Source organism: Pseudorasbora parva, chromosome 4 (assembly GCF_024679245.1).
Source record: "Pseudorasbora parva isolate DD20220531a chromosome 4, ASM2467924v1, whole genome shotgun sequence".
Taxonomy (NCBI): domain Eukaryota; kingdom Metazoa; phylum Chordata; class Actinopteri; order Cypriniformes; family Gobionidae; genus Pseudorasbora; species Pseudorasbora parva.
This window is the reverse complement of record NC_090175.1, coordinates 25,127,695-25,153,157: the sequence shown is the minus strand read 5'-3', so window position 1 is coordinate 25,153,157 and position 25,463 is coordinate 25,127,695. Positions and strand designations below refer to the sequence as shown.

Genomic DNA, 25,463 nt, shown 5'->3' with positions numbered 1-25,463 from the left:
TTTTAATGGAATATTGCAGTATTTATTACAAATTATTTATCCATGCACATTTTTTTTTAAATCCATATGCAGTTTTTTTTTTTTTTTTTAATCAAAATAACTTACCCTCCAATAAACGATCCAATAAATTCCCAATGGACAAAACCAATTCCCGTCCAACATATTTAATTTGTCATCTTGTTTGAGAAGCCAGATATACATCACAATAGAGGAGTAAAGTCTCTTGCAACTTCAGTTTCATGCTGAATTTCATAATGTAATCACTATTAATAATTTCAGTGAATAGAATGCCATGTGGGGCAATTGCATTCTACGATCTTATTGTTGGTTACACATCCAGGATAAGGCTGTGCACACACAATTTCTACGGTCACTCTTTATGATACAAAAATTCAACATATAATAAATAATACATTTTAAAAAGTAAAAATTTACAATCTACTCCACTTTACTTTTAAAGTAAAAAAAAAAAAACGTTATTCTTTTAATTCAGCCAAGATGTTAAGCCATGGCTTATCAATCTTTTATTGGTCACACATCTTTGCATGATACGAATTTGGTGATCTTTTTCTTTTTGCTTGCCAAACGTAAACTTTATAACGCACACAAATGCGACACTTCTTCGCTTGAGCTTGTGTTTCCTGTCTCCCGCATTCGCGTTTGAATAAATCAAGTCAATGGAATGGAAAGTGTAGTGTGACTGCCCCTTAAGCTAGAATGTTGCCGTTTTGTGTATAATAAATTAAGATGCTGCCTAAATGGTAAACTCCACAATCAACCTCTTAGCACTTAGTAGTATAGAAAATTAAACAATGTATGTAATATACATATATATGTAACAGTTCGTTCCAGTCCTCCAATCCGATTGGACGAGGCGCCCTCCAAGAGTACTGATATCTTGCCAGTATCAGCACCGGGACTTTTTTAAAATTACTTTTTAACTCCATATTCTAGGCTAGACAGTGTACACATAAATAAAGAAGTTTTTAAGGTGAGAATGTAGTTATATTAGTAATGTATATTATATTTAAAAATGCTTTTGTGGTGGGAAAAGTGAATGCATTCGCAGTGTGTCTGAATGAGGCTGAAAAAAAAAAAAATATTTTTGGTGAGCCTTGCCTTATGAATTGTATGTGCAGTGGTAAATAGATCCAGTTAGATTGCTACAACCTACATGGCTTGGTCACTTATTTTAAGAAGTGCTTTTATTTCACAAATTTTCTGGCTATTTCTAGAGGCCCGCTATGTGCTCCTTGTGTTATCTGTAGTGTTTGTTTGAAGTGTTAGGTCATTGAGCATGACGAGCTTGGCTAATTATAACCTGCTGAAGTGCTCAGAGGCCCTTTGCTTATCGATGCCTTCGACATTCGCAACACGTTTGATTAGCTTTTATTCTTGCATGTGTCATTGTCTGCATATCCAGACTGGTGTTGTTTTGTCAGCTGATCCCGAATTAGCCAGTGGCCCGAGCGATGAACTGCAGAATTGTGTACAGCATTGAGAGGCCTACAGGAAAAGGCAGTTTGTAAACAGATGTGAGCTTTTATTTACTGGGGATATTTGTTCAGTCTTGTTCTTTCCCATGCAGAGATTAGATAGGATGAAAATGGAAGTCTCACACTATGGGTTGAGGATTTCCAAACTTCTAAATTTCTACTTTCACAATGCCCTGCATGAGCCTTTGAAGTTATTTGATTAAAATGCAGCTGGCCCTGATTACAAGCCATATCAATTGGATTCGGTCTCTCTAAAGTAGGTGGTATGAATAAGGTCTAGGGCTGGGCGATATGACGAAATATATCGTCTGGACGATAGAAAATGTATATCGTTTTATATAAAGCTCTATCGCTTACGCCACGATAAGGTGTTTATGGCAGACTTTTACGTCAAGATGCACCTCACGCCACGGCATGCCCATGCACGCTGCAATACATAAACAAACGTGGAGGAAGACGGTAGTAGACGCGGTTCAGACCAGGGTAATTCTCAGAGTAATTATGCCAGAAAAGTGGCATAAGCGCTCAAAACAAACTTCAGACACTGACGCTGCAACGGCCTTTTACGCGTGGCACACCATATAGCCATATATTTAAATATTTTTTATGGCAGGTGTAGGGATGGCGAAAACTAAACATTTTCTTGACCGACCACCGAGCCTCATTAGCCGGTTGAAACCGGTTAACCGATTAGTTTAAAATATGCTGCGCTATTTGAAATAACAGCCGCGAGCCACGCTCCCTCTGTCTCTCTCTCGCTCTCTCACTCACACACACACGCGCTGCCGCCTCCCTTCCACTCACGTCACTTTTTTAAAATCCCCCACAGTGCGAAACACGAGTCCCGCAAACGCGCCGCAGAGGAGCTTGTTTGTAATAAGAGGACAAATGGCTCCTTAGTTTCGAAATGGTTTGGGTACAAGGTGATCGCGTTGTAAATAAAGGCGTTTGTCCAGCGTTAGAAACTCATTTGAATCATTGCCGCGGCTCATTTAAGAAAATGACAGCTCCGAAGAGACGCCGCTTTAGTTTGAGGTAGTGCTAACAATAATAAAGAAAGACGATCAACACCTTATGTGTTACCACTGAAATGAAGATGTAATATATTTCCAAATGTAAGCCCATCTTAAGCGAAATGCAAGCTTCATACTGTCGTCTGCCCTGACTCTAACCTCGAGTGTTTACTTTTTGCAAACCTTGTGAGCGCGCAAACCCAAACGCTGTGACCTCGCGCCAAATGTTTTTATTGGTTTATTAAGTACAAAAATTGAGTGCGAGGGATGTTCAATCACACAAAATGATTTTGGAATGAGACGGCCAACTGTAGTAGCGTTTAGTCCACTGTCTATAATAGCCTAATTTAGAGATCACTTTTTTATTTATTTTAACCGACAACTTTGATTGGTTAACGATGATACGGTCATCCATCGGTCAAACGGTCATCGGTTAACATCCCTAGGCAGGTGTTAACTTTACCAACAGTCTTGCTTTAAAAAAAGGTTCTAAATAAAATAAAAATGTAGTCCATACTACCTTTATTTGTTTTGTATATCATTTCAAACTGCATTTCCACATTGCAATTTTGTATAGACTATTCATAAACTGAATTAACAGAAAAATTGCTATATCGTTATGTATATCGTTATCGGGATATCAAATGAGCTATATCGGGATATGAAATTTTGGCCATATCGCCCAGCCCTAATAAGGTCAGCACCATTAAATTTAGACTGTATACTTGCACACCTTACTTCAATTAATTACTTGCTGAATATAATGCACAAACCATATTTTCAAATATTGTATATGATATATAATATTCATCAGAATCAGAAACAGCTGGACAGAGATGGTTAGGTCTAATGATGTGATTTAAGATATGTTTTAACTTAACACAATGTTTTAAAACATATCAAAGATGCCCTTCTGACTTGGCCTGGATGCAAGCCGAGCTTGCACCCACAACATTTGAGGTCGGGAACTTCTTTCTGGACTTGATCCGTTGTGGAGCAATTATTCTCGAATCAAAGCAGTTTGAACCAATCAAATAGTCAGGGCGGGCTTTATACGGTGATGACTGATGACCAACAGTAACGTAATCATCTACATCACCAAAGAGCGCCTGAGTTGATTTCATTCTAATCCTAAACGGAGAATTTGTATATATATGCATTCACATTTACTATTTCTCTCAAAAATGATGATCGTGTTGGTAAGCACTCCTTGTATCCTTAAATTCTTTTTAAAGGACAACTCTGGTGAAAAATGAACCTAGGTGTAATTAACAGATGGTTACCGAGTAGATCGTTCTCTGTGATGCGTTTTCATGGAAATTGAATGTAAAGAGTTTTGTCTCTAAAAACAGATTAGCTTATAACGCTTGTCTATGGGGCACAGAGTAAGTGAAATTAAATTGCCAGTTAAGACCACTAACAAGGCTCAAAATAGCCTCACACTAACACGGTAGCATAATGAGGGTCCCTACATGCAAACCGAAGCATTGAGAACTTTGTAAGAGTACAAATGTGATGATATTCGGTTTGGATGTGGGGTAAAAATATGAGAGCAGATTAGAAACGAGAATTTATGGTTAAGTTTAAAAACAGACCATTAGACTATTGGGGATTATAGGCAAGGTTTGCAACTCTATGCCTTTATTCATGTGAAAAATCTTGGCACTAACGCTATATTTTGTTTAGATGCAAGAATTAAACATGAGATCTATATCAATAAAATGTATCCAACCCCATTTAATGTGCAATGTTCTGTCAATGCCATCTTTTGGACATTCATCATAATGCATTGGTTTTCTTTTCCTGTCCTCAAACGCTGATATGTTTATTTTTAAGTTACACTTAGATGAAAAAAAGAAAATCAATTATTTTATTGGTTGTATTACTTTATTACGAAGGTAATCTACTTCTGACATTCATGACATGAATAGCCCAGATGGAGTGCAAGATCCATATGCAGCCATTTTTACTAACAATAATAAACAGACTACATGTAATATAACATGTATAGTTATATATACCAGTAGTTTGTTTTTCAAATTGTTGAAGCTGATCAATTTGTTACATAAACGTTGATTTGTTGGCTGTAGGGTACTTTAAAAGCAGTGACTCTGAAAAGACGATTCGTAAAGCAGGTCTGCACAGTTGTTAATCTTAATTCAGTTGTTGAGTCTTAATTCATCCCCTTTGAATAGGTCTTGACATGAGGAATCAAATTTGCCTTGATCTTTTGACATATTAGAGGTCATTGTACCATTAAAACTTCCTGCTAGTTTCAGAGGTTTAAAAAACCTCCTTAAACCATACTGTACACAGATGTCTATTCACTTTACTTCCCGTGTTTGAGTCTGCAGACAAAAGGACAAATGGAAGAGTAAACAGAAGTGTAAGAAACAAGTGAATGGTTTACTTTAATGGGGTCATGGATCGCATCAGAGGATTATATGTTTGTTCTGAGAGTTTGACTGCAGATTGTGTTGTAAACGAAGCATAGTGTAGGAGAGATGAAGCAGTCAACTGTATTGGGTCTGACAGCAGCTGCATCACAAATCGTAAATCAACGATTTCATAATGCTTTGTCTGTAAACCATGGTTTTAACTGGATAATGTTTTCAAATCATTTGATGCGGTTTCATATGAAGTGACGTTAGCTAATCATAATAGCAGCCGTTTACTGACAAGCCTTAAAGGAGCCGCCACTTAAAAATTGATCATTTCATACAAAGGGTCAGAATGAAGGTTAAAAATAATAGTTTTTCCTCATATTTTGATTTAGGTTTTATGTCATGACCCCTTTGAAGCACGATCAAAAAGATGTGATCAACCTAACAGGGTTCCAGATTAACATTTGAGGGCAGTAGTAGGCAAGATCTACAGATTTGGTAATGCTTCGGAGGTGGGGGATTATATATCATACCGGTAATTTAATCATACAAACGATTGATTTGCATTGAGTACAGTAACTAATAATATGTTTATTTCTTGAAAATGCACATTTGGCCGTAAAGCACTGATCGTGAGTTTTTTAATCTCAATAGTTAGAGCTTTTCTTTTTTTTTTGGTCATCACATTCAAAATAACCTTTAAATTGGATAACATTTAGAGCTTTAAATTGCTGGAAAGAGTGTGAAGCACTTGAAAGTCCTTGCATATCACTCAAAAGCAAAACAAAAACAAAAAAACACTGAAATAGTGTTGCACGATATACCGGTACTAGAAAAGTATTGCGGAACTCAGCTTCCACCGTTCACTAAACATTGGAAGTAGAAGAGTTAAATATATACGTGCAGCGCATAATAAAGAAAGCAACAGAAATATGCGCGCATGAGAAGAAAAAACACGGCGTGGGACGTGCGCGCACGCCCGCACGCACACACACACACACACACACACACCTTTCAGACAAAATGCGGTCGTGATTCAGTTCTTTAGAGAATTATTGTTTGGGTTTGAATGGTGTAACATATGTAAAAATGCATGGTCTGGCGAGTATTCAGGTAAACACAGTCGAACATATACAGCTGAGGTAATTAGATCCGTGCAGGTCTTAAGCCAGACCTAATATTCTCTGTGATTTAATGTTAATCAAACACCAATGAAAAATAGAAAACCACCACATGCTTGGCTAAATAACTAAAATATATTCATTAAGAATCAGTTTATTGTTAAATTATAGTGAAGACTAGTAAGCAGTTTTATATTTGATTATTTAATTTCTTTCTTGACTTGCTATTGTTAAATAGACCTAACGTAGCTGAAAAATACAGCACTGTTTTTGTCATATTGTTTGTAATTAGCATTTTTGCTTAAAAAAAAAAAATCTATATTATAATTATAAAATTCCACTTAAAAAATATTCAATTACTCGTATCATGAAATAAGATTTTGGTCATCCCAACCTGATGAGAAGTGAAAGGTTAGTGAATGAAAACATGATTGATAATGTGATCTCTGTAAGGATGCTCACACTGGCATGTAGTTATTATAGCAATAAGAGGGATAGTCAAAATCCAGGCAGGAACATGCTGGCCAAGTGAATTTTTAGTAAAAAAATAAAACGATGAATAATAAGTTATATTGTCATATTATTCATATTATCTTTTTGTTTTTGTTTTTTTACCGTGGTATCGATTTAGTGTCGGTATTGAGGTATTTTGATCTTGTATCGTAGCGAAGTCAAAATTTTGGTATCGTGACAACACTACACTGAAATAAATAATGTAAAAAAAATTTAAATGCTCACTAGATCTCACAGCTTTGTTATTAATTCGTATTAATCTTCAAACACTTTCACAACTCCCAGCGTAGTAATGGTGTCGAGATCGAGATCTGCCCATGCGTAAAACTTCTGAGCTTGTGCCGCTAATAATGATCCTCACTGTGCAGCTCAAAGAAGGAGCGCGGTTTCGCTCCGCTTTTGTTTTGCTTCGCTTTTGTTTCGTTTATGTTTTTATGTTTTTCATATGCAACAAAAATGTCAGCTGTTATCAGTTTGTAAAGTGGTCGCACCAGTGCAACCTCTAAAAAAGTGTACACGCACAGGCAAGAAAAAAGGTTGCAGTCTGGAGCCCTGATTAATCTTGAATTACTTGTTTATTAGTTGACCATTCTGCTGTATTTAATTAATGAAATTTGCAGCTAATGCCAAGAAGCTTTAGAGGGGACGTGGGGGATTTCAGGAACAGACATTTTGTTCTTGAAGTTACAAAATCTTGGGATGCAGACTTTTGGGTGAGCCCAGTTTAAGAATAGATTTGAGCATTTTCGTTTTTAGAAGGTGCTATTTTAAGGCTGCAGTTCCCCCTTTAAGGCTTTCCCTTAAACATACACTGACAACCAGAGATGGTACCTTTGGGTTGTTCAGTAATGTTTAGGGCAGCACTGTGTCTGAAATGACAGGGGGAGAAAAAAGAACTGTATCATACACTCTGAGTGCCAGAGTTTTTGGATTTGTATACAGGTAAAACCATATAAATATCACTGCTATGCTGAATTGATATTTATTAGTTTAGATTTAATAATAATAATAATAATAATAAGAAGAAGAAGAAGAAGAAGAATAACAATAAAAATAAACACTTAAATAAATACTTAATACTTGTTTTTATAAAATGGTAATAATATTAAAATGAATATTTATTGCCTTATATTTAGTAATTCATGTGTATTAAATAATAATAAAATAATTAAAATAAATATAAAAGAAAAAAACGTATTTTATTAAATAGTAATGATATTAACATAAATATTTATTTCCTCATATTAAGTAATTTTAATTTTAATTATTTAATAATAATAATAATAATAGTTGTATTACTATTATTAATTAAAACGTTTTATATTTAAAAAATAAGTATTAATATTTAATAATATTCAATAATAAAAGTATAATTATATTAATATTAAATATAGAAGATTTGTTTATAATTTATATTTAATTCTTAATAATAATAATAATAATAATAATAATAATAATAATAATTATTATTATTATCATTATTTAAAGGTTGCAGATTAACATTTATATTGGGGCAATCCATGAGCTGAAGGACGTGTTAAACTGTAATGCACTTTTTTTTTGCGTTCCATGCTGCACAGGAATGCAAGTTTGTCGAGTTCCTTATCCTCCCCCTTGTTCTCTCTCTCTCTCTCTCTCTCTCTCTCTCTCTCTCTCTCTCTCTCTCTCTCTCTCTCTCTCTCTCTCTCTCTCTCTCTCTCTCTCTCTCTCTCTCTCTCTCTCTCTCTCTCTCTCTCTCATTTTCTGTTCAGCTGCTCTTCTGCTTTTGACGTGTCGTTTGGTTGCGTTCTGAGGTGCCTGACAGCAGCATGGCGACCATTTCCTGTACTACCACTGCTGATGGTTCCCAGATGGCTGTAGAGAGTGCTTTCTCTCTCTTTCTCATTTCTTTATTTGGAATAAAGCCTAGTATGGGCTAGAGTACATTAAGAGGAGGTGTTGGAGAGAGAGCGAATGAGTAGGCTGCTGGACCCGCGCTGGAAAACAGAGCCGCGTGGGATTGAAGAATCAGTTTTGGCTATTGTAGTGACACTCCAGGATGACTGACATAATAATCCAAATTTACTCTAATAGACATGTAATGACGTGCGCCCTGAGCATTACATCAGGTGCATCAAAAGTACCATTTAAATGAATCTGATTATAGTATGTACTGTAAAATATTGATGAAAAACTTCTGTAGTGAAATACATCAGACATTGGACAAGGGTGAAACTTTCTAGTGGGCATGTGTTGAGCGCATGTGTTTGAGATTTCTATTAAGCAGAGTATGCTTTGTTTGGCTGTACGCATACCATACATCAAACGGTTCTGCGCAGCACATTGGCTTTTTTTTTATTTGGCGTGAGATTTACTTGGACAGCGTGAGACAGAGCCTGAAAGTGCGTCTCACGCCAAATACATGAGAGATGGCAACCCTGTTATATTATGATATTTTAATGAAAACTAACAACGAACAATACAATACTGAGCTAACAACGAACAATACAATAACACATAATTTTTAAGTACATCATAATACTTTTTTAAAGGTATTTTATTATGAATGGGCTTGAATTAACCATGATCAGATCTTTTTTTTAATTTTCAAATTAAATAGTTACCTATTGTTGAAGGTTAAGTTTACAAAAATATGAACAATGTCATCATTTACTTACACTTTAATGTAACCTGAGAGATTTTTGTCCCTTAGGCCATGTGTCCACCAAAGTGTTTTTAGGCAGCTGAGAACGTTAGGCGCTCTGCTGAAAACATCTTGCTGTGAGCGCTTTGGCAGCGCAGCATTTTTTTCAGTTGAGACTCTTTGCTTATGATATGGAATATCTGCAGAAGTTTACTAGTATATCATTTCACAGATTGTTTTCTGTATTGATTCTATAGAAAAAATACAATACAATGTAAAGTATTTGCTCTGCCTCTGGTTTTAAATTATTTTGTTACATTATGCTGCTTGTTTTCGTATGTTGACATTGTACAAGCAGAATGTGGAGGTTGGTCGGTGTTGTATTTGTCCCGCCCCTCCTCCACTGCGATTGGACGGCTGGGTGAAGAGTGACAGTGATGAGCACTGCTGGCGACCAGTAAAAAGATGCTCCACGCTTAAGCGTGAAATTCTCATGCCGTTCTAACTTCTTAAAACTCAATTGAAAACAATTGAATACACCAGACAGCTGCGTGAAAAAACGTTTTGGTAGACACACGGCCTTCATTGAAAGTCTATTCACCCATAACTTTGGTGAAAGAAAATCAAAGAGACATTATGAAAGTATTTTATATTGAACAATTTAATTCAAGTCTTCTGAAGGGACTTGATCAAGCAGTTTTAATATATTTTAATATATACACTTTTATTCAGATATAAACATTAACATGCATATATTGAACACATCAATTATGATAAACAGAAGCTCAATTGGACTTTATGCACAAGAACAAACCTCATTGGGTGGGGCGCAAATGAAAACAGTTTCTGCTTGTAAAGTGGAACACTCTAATTTGAAACTTATTGTAATGGTTTGGGCTGGTTATGGAGGTCGAACCATCAAGAGGTGGTTGAATGGGTTCTGGTTTTTGATTTAGCTTGGAATCTAATGGACTAAATGATTCCTAAGTTCTCCCTGTCCCTACCTTTTTACAGTTTATGGTCCGTACTCAGGATCGCAGTGGGCTACTAGTGTGTAGGAGGGGTCAGGCTGGAGACAAGCTGTGAAATGCCGCCGCCGCCCCGCGTAATTTCTCAGGTTACCGTGAGTTTGCTGTGGCCTGGCTCACATTGGACTGCCCTTCCCCCTCACTGCGAGTGTGTGTGTGTGTGTGTGTGTGTGTGTGTGTGTGTGTGTGTGTGTGTGTGTGTGTGCAGGGAGAGAGAGAGCTCAGCGATTGTGTCCTATGAGAGGGCTCTTTCTCCTGATTGCATTAGAAGGGCTGCTCAATGTGGCTTGATATGTTCAGCCTGCCATCATGCCAGCAGAGATACAGCTTTACAGTGTATAGCTGCAAGAAGCCAAACAACCTCCAATAAAGACCATCCAGTGCACAGGCTCGTTTCTCCAATGCTCTCCACTCGCAGTGCTGATTCGGGATGTGTTGTTTCCAGTCTTCATTTGACTTCTGACTTCTTGCTTGCTTGTTCGGTAAACTTCATCGTCCTTTTCCCCAAGAACTTTGGATTAAGTTTCACTCCACTAAATCTGCTCTGCTCTCAAGGTCAGTACGGGTTCCTTTCATTTTCTTCATTACACTTTTTGTTGATCTTGCGGGTCTTGGAGAAAGACACCTGGCTTACACCGCAGATGAGTGGCTCCAGAGTTTCTGCTGTGGTCTCTCTATGAGCAGGTGCTGGTAGCCCGCAGGTGTTTTAACTGTAAATGCTGAGAGGGCACACGCTTGACTTTGGAACCTGAACCCTTCACAAGGTTATTATATTCTCTGCTTGATGAAGAGCATTTACTTATTTTTCATCCAATTAAAAGTCACTTCTGCTGCTTTTTCTGAAAGCTTTCAGATGTTAATTTGCACAGCTTTATTTTACGACTGTGAGCGATTTGTAGGTTGAATTCCCTAAAATATGTCGACACTGTTGCTCTGTGATACTATCAAAGCATTGACATTTACTTGAAAGCCTAAAACTCCCAAAGTGGCTTAACCAGTGAGTTTGGGGCACAAACTACAAAGGAATGTTTTGAAAGGTTTAGTGTCCTTTAGAAATGTATATTTAATTTGGCATGAAATGAAAGCATTTTCCGAGGTCCTTGTGAATGATTCCACAATGCATGTTTTTATTTATATATTTATTATTATTATTATTATTATTATTATTATTATTATTATTATTTGATCCTGTAATGTTTAAAATAACAACTCGATCAATCTTCTGGTGAAACAACTTCTGGTGGCGTATGCTGGACTACTTCAATCATTTATTCTTCTTAAAACCCAGCCCATTCTTAGCATTTACTGCAAGCTCACATTCAGGTCTGCCGTCATCTAATCAACAACTGATGGAGGAAAAGTCCCCGCCCTACATTTCTTTTCGTTTCTTCCGATTTGTTTCACTTGTTGCAACATTAAAATAAAAATAAAAACTTGCGGCATTCTATTGCGTTCGATTTTCAGGGTTTCCTCGGTCATGGGAAACTTTACAATTTTAAAACTGTGGTTTTCAGGGCTAAATAACTATGTCAACTAGTAAATAACTAGTTGAAAGTAATTAAATGTTTGTTTAAAATAAATAAATAAATTTAGTTATCACTACAAAAACTTTTTGAGTGTAGATGCTGTTTTTGATGCAAAACCGGAAAGGAAAGTCTTGGAAAAATCATGAAAAATCATTGGTCAAAAAGTGTTACCTGTATTTTGTGGTCTGCATTTTTACAACCCTTTCCAGCTGTTATGTTTGCCTTTGGTGTTCTAGATGTAGCTACACAAGCTAAATATTTCAGAAAGCCCTATGAGAATCATGAAGATTTTCTACCTGACACCAGAGATGTGGTGGTCACTGTCCATTTGTGTCCCTTTGACACGGTGTTTGGCGCTAAAAAGAGGTAATTGTTTGGGCAGGCTGTCGGACGGACCTAAGCAGTGCACGAGTCATGTGAACAGAGGCTGCCCAGGCCAGAAGAATGTGTTGAATGTGAATGACGCAGCTTTGACGAAGACATGTGACTTTGAGAGCGATAGATAGAAAGGAAAGAGGAGCGGGGAGGAGGGCAGTTGACTCATGCAGGCACTCAAGTGCCATCCCGCTGACCTTTTAATGCTAGCGTAACTATCGCCCCCTTGGATCAAAGAGCAGGGATGGAGGGAACTGAAGAAGAGAGCGGCAGCGAGTGAGCCTGCCCTGTTTGCGTATATATCGGAGTTTGTTGATGTCATGCCCCTTTGTTTCTCTTCATCTTGGTCAGATGACTAGCCCATGTCTAACCACTTGGTGTTCCACAGCTAGTGCTTAGACGTAATCTGTAACCTTTGAAATGTCTTTTGGATGGCCTTGTAAAGGGTACACACTCTCATAAAGACTCTTGCAAACTTTTGTGCCTTTGTTTTTAAATGTCAGCATTGTTCTATGTATTAGTTTTTAAGTGTTGCAAGTAGTCTGGCATGATGGTGTTTATTTCAAAATGATTTATTAGCCAATATAAAGATATTATCGACTAACAACCATGCTTGTTTGGCCACTTGACAATCAATTGTATTGTATCACATGTAAGCACACTTTAGGGAATTCTGTATTGGCATTGGTATTGGCATTATATGAACAGCATAATTCAAAAACAATCATGCAGAGTGAATCCTCTCAAATTGTTGATGAAAGGCAGGATTAATTGTTCCTTTGCTAATAAATAATTAAATGCAGTGAGTAGAGAGGCTTCAGACTGCAAAACTGCAAAACATCCTCATTGCTTGTTTTAAAAATGATGTTATCATATCTAATGATGTTATTATATCTAGCCTTTTTGCCTTTATTCAGGTAGGATAGTGACATGAGAGGGAGACAGACGGTAAAAAAATGGACGTAGTGTCCGTGACGTCACCCATAGGATTCTGAAGAGCAGTTATTAAGGGTAAAGTAGAGACGAGCTGGCCGTTGCCATCTTTCCAGCACGTGATCGCACGTCACACCGGAAAACAGAAAATGGGCAAAGAGGCGCGACTTGGCTGGAGCTGAGGTGACACGATGACTAAAATACAGTGGATAAATTAGATGCAGAACTTTAAGGCTTTATATAATGTGAACATTTTCTGTCTTAAAGTTGAGCATTTTAACATGGGGCTCAATGAGATTCTGCTCCCTTCTGGAGCCCCTAGTGGCCACTTGAGGAATTGCAGTTCAAGTTACTTCCATATTGGCTTCAACAGTAACTGGGGTAGGTTGCAGCTTAGAGAGAGAGGGGGAACAGAATTTGAACTCGAGTCACCCGAAGCGCTAGCCTGGGAAAATCCAGAAAACTTCCGGCAAATTTAAATTTGCTCTACAAGTACTCTGGCAAAGAGCTAATTCCATTGTATCTATAAACAACTCGTATATAGTTATACTGATGATACATGTGGCAAGTCTTTTTTATTTAAATGGATGAAATATGTTGGAAAAAAAACATTAAAGTCCTCACAAAATCAAAATTGACCCTATTTACTTTAGCACACATTACTGGTTTTCTGTTCGACCGCGATGTTTCAGTCGGTCTAAAATGCTAATTCGGTTTTCCACATTTTGCTAAAATGTTGCCAGAGTGGCGGTGGACACCAGCTATTATCATTATATATTATCATTATATTGTCACTCTCATACATCATTGTCCGTTGGTGACGCCCCTTTTAAAGGACTTATCTATGAAGCTTTGCCAGACCATAACTCCGTTACTACTGAGATTGGTCTGGTTTTAACCAGGCTACCAAAGCACAACTAGACAAATCGGCTTTGGTATAATGTTTTTTTTATTTTTTATAATATAACTTACCCCTACAACTTCTCTTTAATCTACTACAATGTACTTTAAATATATATATTTTTACTATAGTATCTGTCAAAAAATGTTAGTATGACAGGACTTTGTTAGAGAATTATATCCTCACGCTGAACTGAAGTGTCTGTGTTTAACACATAAACCTGAGTGAACTTTACATTGGGTTAAAAGCTATTGATCAGTGACCTGGTTTCTACTTTGACAAGCACAATATACTGCGCCAGTCACAGTTTAGTTGTCCTTCAGAAGTTTCTTTCCTTATCAGACCACGTCACACTTAAATGCTTCAGTGCAATTGAGGGTGAACAGCAAAGTCAAGCACATTCTTTGTATTCAACTAACTACTTTTATTTGTGGCCAGCTCATTTCACTGACACATGGGAGACGCAGCTGTGACACACCAGCCTGGGTTGACCTGCACAGTCTCTATCTATAGAATCAGCAAGACTGGAAAGCCAAAAAGAGATTGTTTCACAAAGGCTGTAGTTTCCATTGTATCTATTAACAACTCATATATCGTTATACTGATGATACATGTGGCAAGTCTTTTTTTATTTAATATGGATGAAATATGTCAGGGAAAAAAACATTAAAGTCCTCACAAAATCAAAATTATCCCTATTTACTTTAGCACACATTACTGGTTTTAGGGTGAACAATTATTCTATGCAAGTTAATACACAGAAAAAAATTAGTTTGCCATGGTAGTCTTTAATCAAAAAGTAAAAGTTACTTCCGGTCTGGAATGGTGAATTTTTTTAAAGTTTATATAATGTATAATATCTGTGTTTTTCTGTTTTGGTGGTAGCAGACAAATATAGTCATACACGCACATTATCCTACTCATGTGAACTGCGAGCGCAGTACTGACAATGAATCCAAAATAAATACAAAGAAACGGTTTGTAGTATTAAAATATCCTATTTATTCTTGAAATATAAAATAATCACTGTCAGGTCAGATCATAAAGTAAGTAATACAAAGAACAAAAAAATGGCAGTCTATTTTTTTGCATTTACATTCCAAGACGTAATGCACCGATCATTTGACGTGCAGTATCAGATTGTTTGTTTTGGTTATCACTGTCGATCAGGTTCAATCGCATATTTAAATATGGTTGTCAATCCAGAAACTCTGCAATGTGTAGCAGCATAAAAATAATACAGTAAAGCAAGCAAAGTTCGCTGCCATTGTAGTCACTGAAGCTGTCAGTTACTTCAATCCAACGCGAGGTTGCCACAAAGCTGCACTCTTGAAAAACTCCCGTTATGATCTACTCTGTGCAATTAATCTTGTATTGTGTTTATATTTTGTGGGTTATAATGAAAGGATTCACAAGCATGCAGAATTGAAACTGACTAACTTTAGTGAAAGAGAAGTGATGTGTGGCCAGGTATGATGACCCATACTTGGAATTTGTGATCTGCATTTAACCTATCCAAGTACACACACACACACACACACACACACACACACACACACACACACACACACACACACGCACGCACACGCACAGTTAGTGAGCACACACCCAGAGCAGTGGGCAGCCATATTGTTGCGGCGCCCGGGTCTAACCTCAGTCGGGGTATTGAGGGTGGAAGAGGGTGCTGGTTATTCACGCCCCCCACCGACAATTCCTGCCGGACCTGAAAATCGAACCCGCAACCTTTGGGTTAAAAAGTCCAACTCTCTAACCTTTAGGCCACAGCTGCCCCACTGAGCACATCTAATGATTGAATCAAAGCTTGATGCTGCAAACAACTTGTAAATAGAAACCTTTGATGCTCTTCACACAGCTCTTATACAAAAAGGCACGGCTGCGTTTTAAAGCTATTAGCAGGTACAGCAGAACGGCATGTATCGTTACATTAAATCATCAAATAAATCTTTGCTGGGACAGATTTAATTTTGACAGCTGGTAAATTATTTTAATGAAGGAAAACCCCTGAATATACAAAAGCATATCAAATATTGTACCACATATTTTGTTAGGGATGCACCGATACCACTTTTTTCAGACCAAGTACAAGTACTTACATTTGGATAATTGCCGATACCGAGTACCGATACAAGTACTTAATAATACCATACAATTATACCATACAAACACGCACACACACACGTGTATATATTTTACAAAGGCTATGTTTAAATCACTGTTGTGTTAATGTTATATCTTGAAATTAATATATCTTTTTTTGAAAAGTGTATCTGCAGCAAAACAAAATCATTTAATTTTACCTCAGGCTTTGCATGCGTTGCTTTTCTCTGGCGCTCGCGATGGCTTCAGATAAATGTCCACGAAGGTGAGGGAGGATTGTGAAAGCTTACATAAAACTATTCTGTTTTCTTACATGATATGTCAAACTAGTACAACAATTAACAACAAGCTTTTTGCAATTTTGACGTCCGTCATGTGTGCAGCTACTTTTCATACACGAGAAGCAAATTCATCCCGGACACGCAAGTAGTTTCCATGGTAATGAACGAGTAGTTGTCGTGGTTCATTTTGGTCTAACATTCATTTGAGGAAATCTGTTTATAATATGGGCTATTAGGTTTGACATATTTGTCCTGTGCTGTCCATTGACTCAGTTGATTTTAATCAATAGGTCTATAATGGCTGACGTTGCTTTAGTGAACGTTCAAATTAAATACAGTGATCATGCAAGGTGAGCATTCGCATCCAATGAATCTATTTTTAGTGGCATTCAGTATAGCAACTGACTATTTATAATGTTCTTTCAAATGGCTCGCACATGCTTACTAAACAGACTTCAACTTTCAATACTACTCACTACTGAGAGGTATCTGCGTGACGAGGGGTTCAGCCCCTCGCCGCGCGTCCGCACCTCTATGGTCCGCACTCTGCATGTGGCAAAAATGAAGTCATCGCAGTCATGCGAGTCGAAAGCGCGAGACCCCTTTTCACTTAGCGGTGTGTGCGGTAAGTGTTGCACCGACTAGTCGACTAATCAACTAGTTGATCTTAATGCTCTGTCATGACACTTTAAGCTTGCCGTTGACTAGTCGCTGGCCTATAGAGGGCGCAACAGGATAAACTATTTCCTGACACGCAGGCTCTGTTTTCAACAGTTAAACATAACAAATAAATGCATACTTCGAGAGCTCTCCAGTGTTTGATTACACCATCTGGATGCTCAAAATTGATTGGGAGAATGCACGCTTATTGTACACATATGTTTATCATCGCACTAAACTAATGCGTGCTGCATTGCAACACACACACACATAGCCGATCGCACATCACGCGATCGCTCGTGCCTCACAGTAGCGCAGAAATGTATCAACACCGTTCTGTGATTGATCAATAAAATAGCTTAAAAACTGAAAAGTTCTAGCATATATTTCTTGATAACTAAAACTCACAACTTCACTATTAGTAGAGAGGTTAGTAGAATTAATACACACACAATCACTCACTAATGCATTCATATACATGGAATCTTTATTGTGCTACTTATCTGTATCTTATTAAGAACGAGCAGAAATTTGAGAGAAATATAACAACCATAAGACAAACCATGATACAAAAGCTGTTATGTAGGACCAATAACCTTATGGGCAGCACTGTCATATGCCATAGCTGTCCTGTGCTCAAGAAAACCTGAGTTTGCGTCTCAGCTCAAGGTTCAGGCTTATTTTGTTCATTAATGAAGTCATCAGCAACTAGTCGACGTCGACTCGACTTTCATCACATAAATGTCGACTTGAAAAAAACGGAAGTCTGTACACCTGAGTACTGGTATCGATATCGGTGCATCCTTATATTTTGTTATTTTTATAGTTATTTAAACTATTGTTTAAATATATTTGCTCCCTCACTATATAATATACTTTAAAGAAATGTCACTGACAGAGACACTCTCAAAGATTGTCTAATCATAAACCTCTCATTATTCTTCTATCAATTGAATAGATTAGCTCCATTCCCACCTCCGCGTCCATTCATTCACATATGTTCATTAGGAGTTTACAGTTGTACACTCTTAACTAATGACTTGCAGGCCTATTTTCTCCCAGTCTGCTCCTGAACACGATGTTCTCCTGTAGGGGGTCACTGCCTCTAATGGGCTGAAATCATGTGTTGCACACACACCTTTCACCCCTCACCACCTGCTTGGACTTTAACAAGACTGTAATATATGTGTGTGCACAGCCACAAAATGTGTTTTAGAGAGTTTCTGAATGTCTAACTATTTATATGATTTAAGAATTATAGCATTTATTTAAATGATTTCATGTCTGATGACTTGAGCATTCTGATTATGATTTGGGCTGTTTATAACATAACCCAATTTGGGGCATTTTGGCTTTTGGTTTATCACATTTTGAGCAAGCACTGGGTTTTCAACCCAGCTGGGCTGATTTTAATGTTTGGCCCAACATGCTGGGCTGTTATTTAACTCAACTATTGTTTAAAAATGATTACTGCTCGGTTATTTGTGTCCATTTCTGGTTCTCCCAGAACATGCATGTGTGTATATGACTGAGACAATGCAGAAAAGAATGATAACTCAATAGTTAACTTGCAGCATGCCATGCATTGTATTGACCACTTAAGAAGTCTTCCTTTTCTGCAGAGTTATATGGCGGTCATAAATAACTGAATGGAAAACATCAGAGCTTTGTTTTTTTGGGACTTATCTAATCAGTGCCAGAGAAATGTGTGAAGGATGCTCTGGGATGCAGCCTCTTTTTCCTTATCTCCGATATGCCATGGCTCCATTTCCTGTACCTCTTAAGGTATAGGGACAATTAGATTTGGCCCAAATAAATTCTAGCCTCTGCACTGAATCTGATTTCCTGTGGTTAGCATTGAGCTGAGATTGGATTATGTCGGGTGACTGGGATGACATTATATGTTATCACAAGAGGCTACTGGAGAGAAGTGAGAGACACACACACTGAACTTCTATGAATTCTGTTTGCATTCTGATTTTGCAGTCAGGAACTCTACACTGTAAAAAATTATTGTTGTTTTTTGTTGGTTTAACTTAAAAAAGTAAGTAACCTGGTTGCCTTAATTTTGAGTTTATTGAAATAAAAAAAATTGAGTTGATACAATGAAGGAAATTTGTTTAATAAATAGAAACTCAAAATATTTTTGTATCTGAACCACATAAAAATTTTGATAAATCATGAAAATAGCACTATTTGGCATATTTCACTGCGTCATCAGGTATAAAACACACACAATTCCCCAATATGCTTAAAAAATATTTTAATAATATTTTAATAAAAGTTGTCAAATCTCAAAAAAAAATGTCATTGTATTAACTCAATTTTAATTTCAATGAACTCAAAATTTTAAGGCAACCAGGTTACTTTTTTTCTAAATAATTTTTTACAGTGTATAGTTATCTTATAGTTCCTGGTATGACTGGATACTAGATTTTTTTTAGTACTTAATGTGCAAAATGTACCATTTGGTATTCGCTGGTGGGAAAAAAAGTTCAGCAGTCATTATCAACTATTAAACACTGTATTCTGTACCCTAGTATTCCGTGAAACTGCGAATAATTTAAGAATTAAGAAAAAAAAATATTATTACTATGATTTTATTTTAGTATCCATTTCTAATAATAAATCATATCTCATAATTATATTTTTAAATTAATTAATATTTAAAGTTGTTGTTATAACTAATTTTAATTAATAATTACATATTATAATTATATATAATTATAACTGTGGTGTGCCACGCAGCTGGCACTCGTTAACATTAATCACCGGCCCGCTCTCGCGGTCCCTCGCCCCGCTGCGTGGCACACCACAATAACATTCAAAGTAGAGTTGGTCACAGTCTTCAGTGTCGCATGATCCATCAGAAATTACTCAAATGTGGCTGATTTGATGCTTAATAAACATTTCTTATGACCAATTATGAAAACGTTTTTTCTGGGCTCTTTATTAAATATGTTCAAATAAACAGCATTTATTCAAAGTGGAAATGTTTTGCAACCGACAGTAAAAATCTCTACTGTCATGTTCGATTCGTTTATTGTGTCATTGCTGAATAAAAGTGTTAATGTCTTAAAAAAAACTAATCTTACTGAGCCCTTTGAAAGAGGAATAGTGAACTTTGTGCAGAGACTTTCCATTAGAAAAGTCTTTCTAATAGGTTTGTTGTGTTTTGATGTGTATGGGAAAAGACCCAATGAGCTTTTTTGCAAGCCTTGCGGAGATGCCGAGAGCAAAGCTCTCCGTCTTGATGGGCATCACTGGGGTGGCAGCAACCTTTCTTCTTTACTGTGGAGTAAAGGCTGTTGTTGTCCTCTAAGGGAAGGTGGAGTGTAGGAAAAAGAAGAGAGGGAGAAAGGGGGGAGAAGGAGGCCTCTCGTTATTTTCAGTCTATTGTGTCTACTTCCTGTAGGTCAGGGGTTATTGGAGTAGGGAGTTACAGACTAGCTGTGAAGCAAAAGTGAGACAGAACTTCCATGTACTCAGAACATCAACACCGCAAAGGCGAGATCAGTTTGCCAAACGCTTGGGATTACCAACAATCAACCTCAACAGGTAAATACAAGCCAAGCTGTTTGAATTATGCTGCTTTATACCTCCGAATCTTTCCAGTTCTGCGTGCCATGTGTTCCCGGACTGCCAGTCCGGTGTCCTGTTTTAGTGGATCCATAGTATTTATATTGAATTTTTCCTCCAGCGTTGCTCGAAGAGGACTCTCTTGTTCTGCAGTCCATTTATGAGCGTTTGTGGTTTTGTGTGTGCATTAGTGCGCTCATCAATGTGTTTACTGGCTTTGCAGTCTCGTGACCAGAAGTGGAAGAGATCGGAAGAGGTTGGAATTGTTTTTGAAATGTCTCTTATGTAACTCGTGGGCTTCCTGAGAGCAGCCATATTAGAGCCCGGTTAATGGAGAGAGGGAACCTCTTCTACCATTAGCCAATATGGCCATGGTCAAATCACATTAATGCTGGACTGCAGCTCTGCAAGGAAAGATGCAAATCAAAAACACTGTGTCGCTCCTTTCAGTCCTGCATCAACTCTTGTTTTTTGCTATTCACCATAAGTCTTGATCAATTTGCTGATAGAGGGAAGAAAGTCAGGTTGGTGACTACATAGTTTTCGATAGTGTTCCAGGTAAATAGGTGTGATTGTGTTTGTGACTTATTTCTTAGTAGGGCTACTAAATGTGGCTCAACTTTGAATGTTGTGTAATGTTTTCTTAAATTGTCAATAGTACTAGTTGTAGTAGCATAAATAATATTAATAATATATTATATAATTAATTATAAAATTATAAGTTTATCATATTCATAAGTTTAACAAATTAACATAAGAATGCTAAATATTAATTTATTTTTAAAATATTATGCTATATGATTTATTATTAGAAACAGGAATTTCTTAGCTTATGGATTAGGGTTGTCCCGATACCAAAATTATGACTTCGATACGATTCCAGACTAAAATACCTCAATACCGATACCAAATCGATACCACGGTAAAGACAAAAACAAAAGAAAAAACTGATAATATGAATAATATGACAACAGAACTTATTATTCATTGCTTTATTTATTTTTTACTAAAAATTCACTTGGCCAGCATGTTCCTGCCCTGGATTTTGTCCATTCCCTCCTCTTATTGCTATAATAACTTCAGGCCAGTGTGAGCATCCTTACAGAGATCACATTATCAATCATGTTTTCATTCACTAACCTTTCACTTCTCATCAGGTTGGGATGACCAAAAACATATTTCATGATACGAGTCATTTAATATTTTTTTAAATGTCATTTTATAATTATAATATAGATTTTTAATTGTATCTTTGTTTATAAAAATAAGCAAAAAAGGCAAATTACAAACAAAATGACAAAAACAGTGTTTTATTTTTCAGCTACGTTAGGTCTATTTAACAATAGCAAGTCAAGAAAGAAATCAAATATAAAACTGCTTACTTAGTCTTCACTCTATAATTGAACTATACACTGATTCTTAATAAATATATTTAAATATCTTAATAATATACTTAAATCATATAAATAAAATATAATTTAGTTATTTAGCCAAGCATGTGGTGGATTTCTATTTTTCATTGTTGTTTGATTAATCACACAGAATATTAGGTCTGGCTTAAGACCTGCACGAATCTAATTACCTTAACTGCATACATTCACTAAAGATATATCCGACTGTGTTTACCTGAATACTCGCCAGACCGTGCATTTTAAAATATTTTTACCATTCAAACCCAAACAATAATCCGGGAAAGAACTGAATCGCGATCACATGTTGTCTGAAGGCGTGTGTGCATGCTTCAGAGTCTGCAAAAAAAATCACTATAACTGATTTTGTTCTGCTGTAGGGCTGGGCGATGTCTAAAAAAAATATATATATATATATATCTCGATATTGTAATTTTTTTACGATATTCGATATATTCGTTTGCAATTGCTTTAAAATAATAAAAAAAATATATATTTTATTTTGCCCCCATTAAAAACCAGAAAAACTATTTAGATAGAACTAAATTAAATACAAAATGTTTACGTTTAGTAAACAGGTTGGAAGGACCAAAAAAAAAAAAATCATGATCTTTTCAATCAAATGATATTTTTTTAAATTTAATTAAATTAAATTAAATTACTTTTATAATTACAATATAGATTTTCAATTGCATCTTTGTTTTTAAAAATAAGCGAAGCATGCAAATTACAATAAAAAAAAAAATATATATATATATAAAAAACGCTTCAGGTCAGAGTCCGGCGTTATTATTTATCATGTGCACATGTTTCTGTTTCTTTGTCATGCGCTGCACGTATATTTTTGAACTCTTCTGCTTTCAATGTTTAGTGAACGGGTGAAGCAGACCTCTGCACTATATGCGTTATCTGGTAAAGTTCGTTGGGAAAGTATGCTTGAATTTGAAATATTTGATATTCCCGATATTTTCAAATTTTACATTGCCATCAAAATTATTGCAATATTATTGCTAATAAATTATTGCTAATATATAGCCCAGCTCTATTCTGCTGTAGCTTTGTTTGAAACTGTTTGAAACTATTTTCATTCATAAAATAGAGCAAAAACTGTCAATATTGTCTAAAATCTAACTCAATTACTATTAACTACGTTTGTTGATATAAAGTTATATAACAATTTATTTTTCAATTTCCGATATTTTGGAACGTGTGTTTGTGTGATGTTGCTATATCATCAACTATATCATGTTATAAATATGTTCTTTGCTGCAGTATGTTTCTGTGAGTTTCTGTGTGCTGTTGCACTCGTTTGTTTTTATTTCTCCATACGAGTCTCTCTCAAAAACACACAGGCTGCGTGAGCGTCAACCTCTTCTAGCTTGCTGCTGTCAACAGCATGTTAACCATTATCAATCAATATTATCAACTATTTTTTGTAACGGAAGTTTTGGTACATCCCTATTATTTATTTATTTATTTATTTATTAGGCTACTTGTCCAGTCAGGCAAGTAAAATTCGGGTTCTCTTTCGCGCCCCTTTAAGAAATACATCTGTTGAACTTTGTATTGTGTATATAAAATACTATATACTACCATAAGGCAAGTCACAGAAAAAATGTCTTGTTGCTAGTCCTGACTTAAACCTGCTGTTGCACAATATAGAGATGAATTGTGTCTTAAACAGCAGCGTGTTCCATTTGTGAGTGTATGTTAACCATTATTGTTTTTGCAACTTGAGTGTAACAAGCTGAGGATACCCTACTGCATTTGGAGACTTCAAGGAAGCCCCCTTCCCCCACCCTCATAAACCAGTCTAAACTTAGTCGTGACCAACCATGTAGCAAACGAGTGACAATAGAGGAAAAACAGGATGTCTTTTCCTCAAAGTGTGTGTTGGGAACAGATGACCAGGAAGATGAAAATTGCCAGCGAAGTGGAAACTTCCACTTTGTATCTGTGTGTTTTTGCCCAGTTGAGACCGGTTGCTCATCTGTTGTCCCACAGCCAAGTGTGATGGTAAACTGTAAATGATTAAGTCCCTCTCTCCTTCTGCTTACGTTTTTGCCCTGTTCCGCACTTTGTTTAGCTCCTTGGTTAATGTTTGAATCCCATCTAAGTGCAGCTTTTAGAAGTCCAGCCAGTGCATCTGTACTGGCTCTCAGCTCACATTTCTTCTGCTGAAGGAGAGATAAAGAAACTAAACCAACTGTAGAGAGGAAATGAAACCAGGCCATCCCCCTGGGATTGCTGTTAAGGGATATCGATCTTTCTCCCTCTCCCTTTCTCTCTCTCTCTGCCCAAATGATTGATATGGAATGACCTCGGCTTGAAAACATGCTGCTGTTCTTGTCCTGCGTATCTACCACGCTGGCGGTCATTTGGCAAAGGGAGCAGTGTGGAATAAGACAGAAGCTAAACTCAGCTATTTAGTGCAATATTTTAGGATGGCCTCAACCGAGATGGTTTTTAAGCACTTTGGATGGTGGGTCTCCTAGTTAAAAACTGTACTAGTTTGCATTGAGGATGATGTTGATGATGCACACATCTGGAAGTAGGAACATGTGCACTTTTGTGTGAAGTGAGAGTTGTGGTACTCTCTAGCTCCATGTTTTCTTCTTGATTGTTTTACTGGATCAAAAGGTGAAGTTTCACAATACCGGATTTTCCTAGAGAAGACGCCACAATTGAAAGCTCAAGGTGAGAGAAATGTTATTGTGTAGCTTTATTACAGAGTCATGTTTCACCATAGTTTTGATGCATGTAATTTTTAGCAAGTTTACGCGGTTAAGTAAGCCCTAACCTTCTCGGTTTTATTTTGGCTTGTGTTATTGTGCAGCTTGTGTCAACTGTGTTACTTTCTAACCTAGAACAGGTTATTTGTTCAGCTGGTCCTTCTCCATAAGATGTTCCCTACATTACATTATCTTCTGCTCTTGCTGTTTCTCATAGACTGCATTAACAGTCAGTGTTTGTGATTGTCAATGGTATTGACTGGTATTGGTACTGACCAATGGTATTCATTGTCAATGGTATTGACCGGCGTCCCATACAAAGATCGGCTTTCAGTATAGCGGCTTGAATGCACTGCCTGAACGAACAAGCAACCAAAGTGAATCCCCTTTTAAGTTATTGCAATAAAGTGTGTAACCCTAATGACACAGAATGACAGAAGTAAATATCAAAGTTGGTGACATAAAGGCCCCTTTCAAATACTAACTCTGCCACCCAGTCTTTTGCCACTCACTGCATGGACGGGCAAACTCGACCCTGGAGGACAACTGTCCTGCAGAGTTTAGCTCCAACCCTAATCAAACACACAGTATTTTCATTTCATGAATAATCTAAAATGTGCTGCTACTTATATTCCAAAGTGACTTATGTAATGACATCAAATAAGCAAAAAGTAGACACAGAAAGGTTTTATAGGCATAGTTTATATGTCTGTGCTAGCTAATCAGTATGCTTTTCTAAACCAGTTAGAACTATGCAAGAAAGGGGGCCTT

At 36.7% G+C, this 25,463-nt stretch overlaps 1 protein-coding gene across 8 annotated transcripts in view; it reads left to right on the top strand.

The window, feature by feature from the left end:
• Window positions 1-25,463, top strand: part of gab1 (GRB2-associated binding protein 1) — a 91,413-nt gene that overhangs the window by 9,446 nt on the left and 56,504 nt on the right. Inside the window, exon 1 of one of the 8 annotated variants that reach the window (XM_067441382.1) lies at window positions 10,446-10,733. The exons of 5 other annotated variants lie outside the window; for them this stretch is intronic. The gene's annotated coding sequence lies outside the window, so the exon portion shown is untranslated. Of the gene's footprint in view, window positions 1-10,445; window positions 10,734-20,408; window positions 20,531-24,334; window positions 24,658-25,463 lie in introns of those variants that run through there. 2 more of the 8 variants (XM_067441383.1, XM_067441381.1) reach the window with 2 other exon arrangements.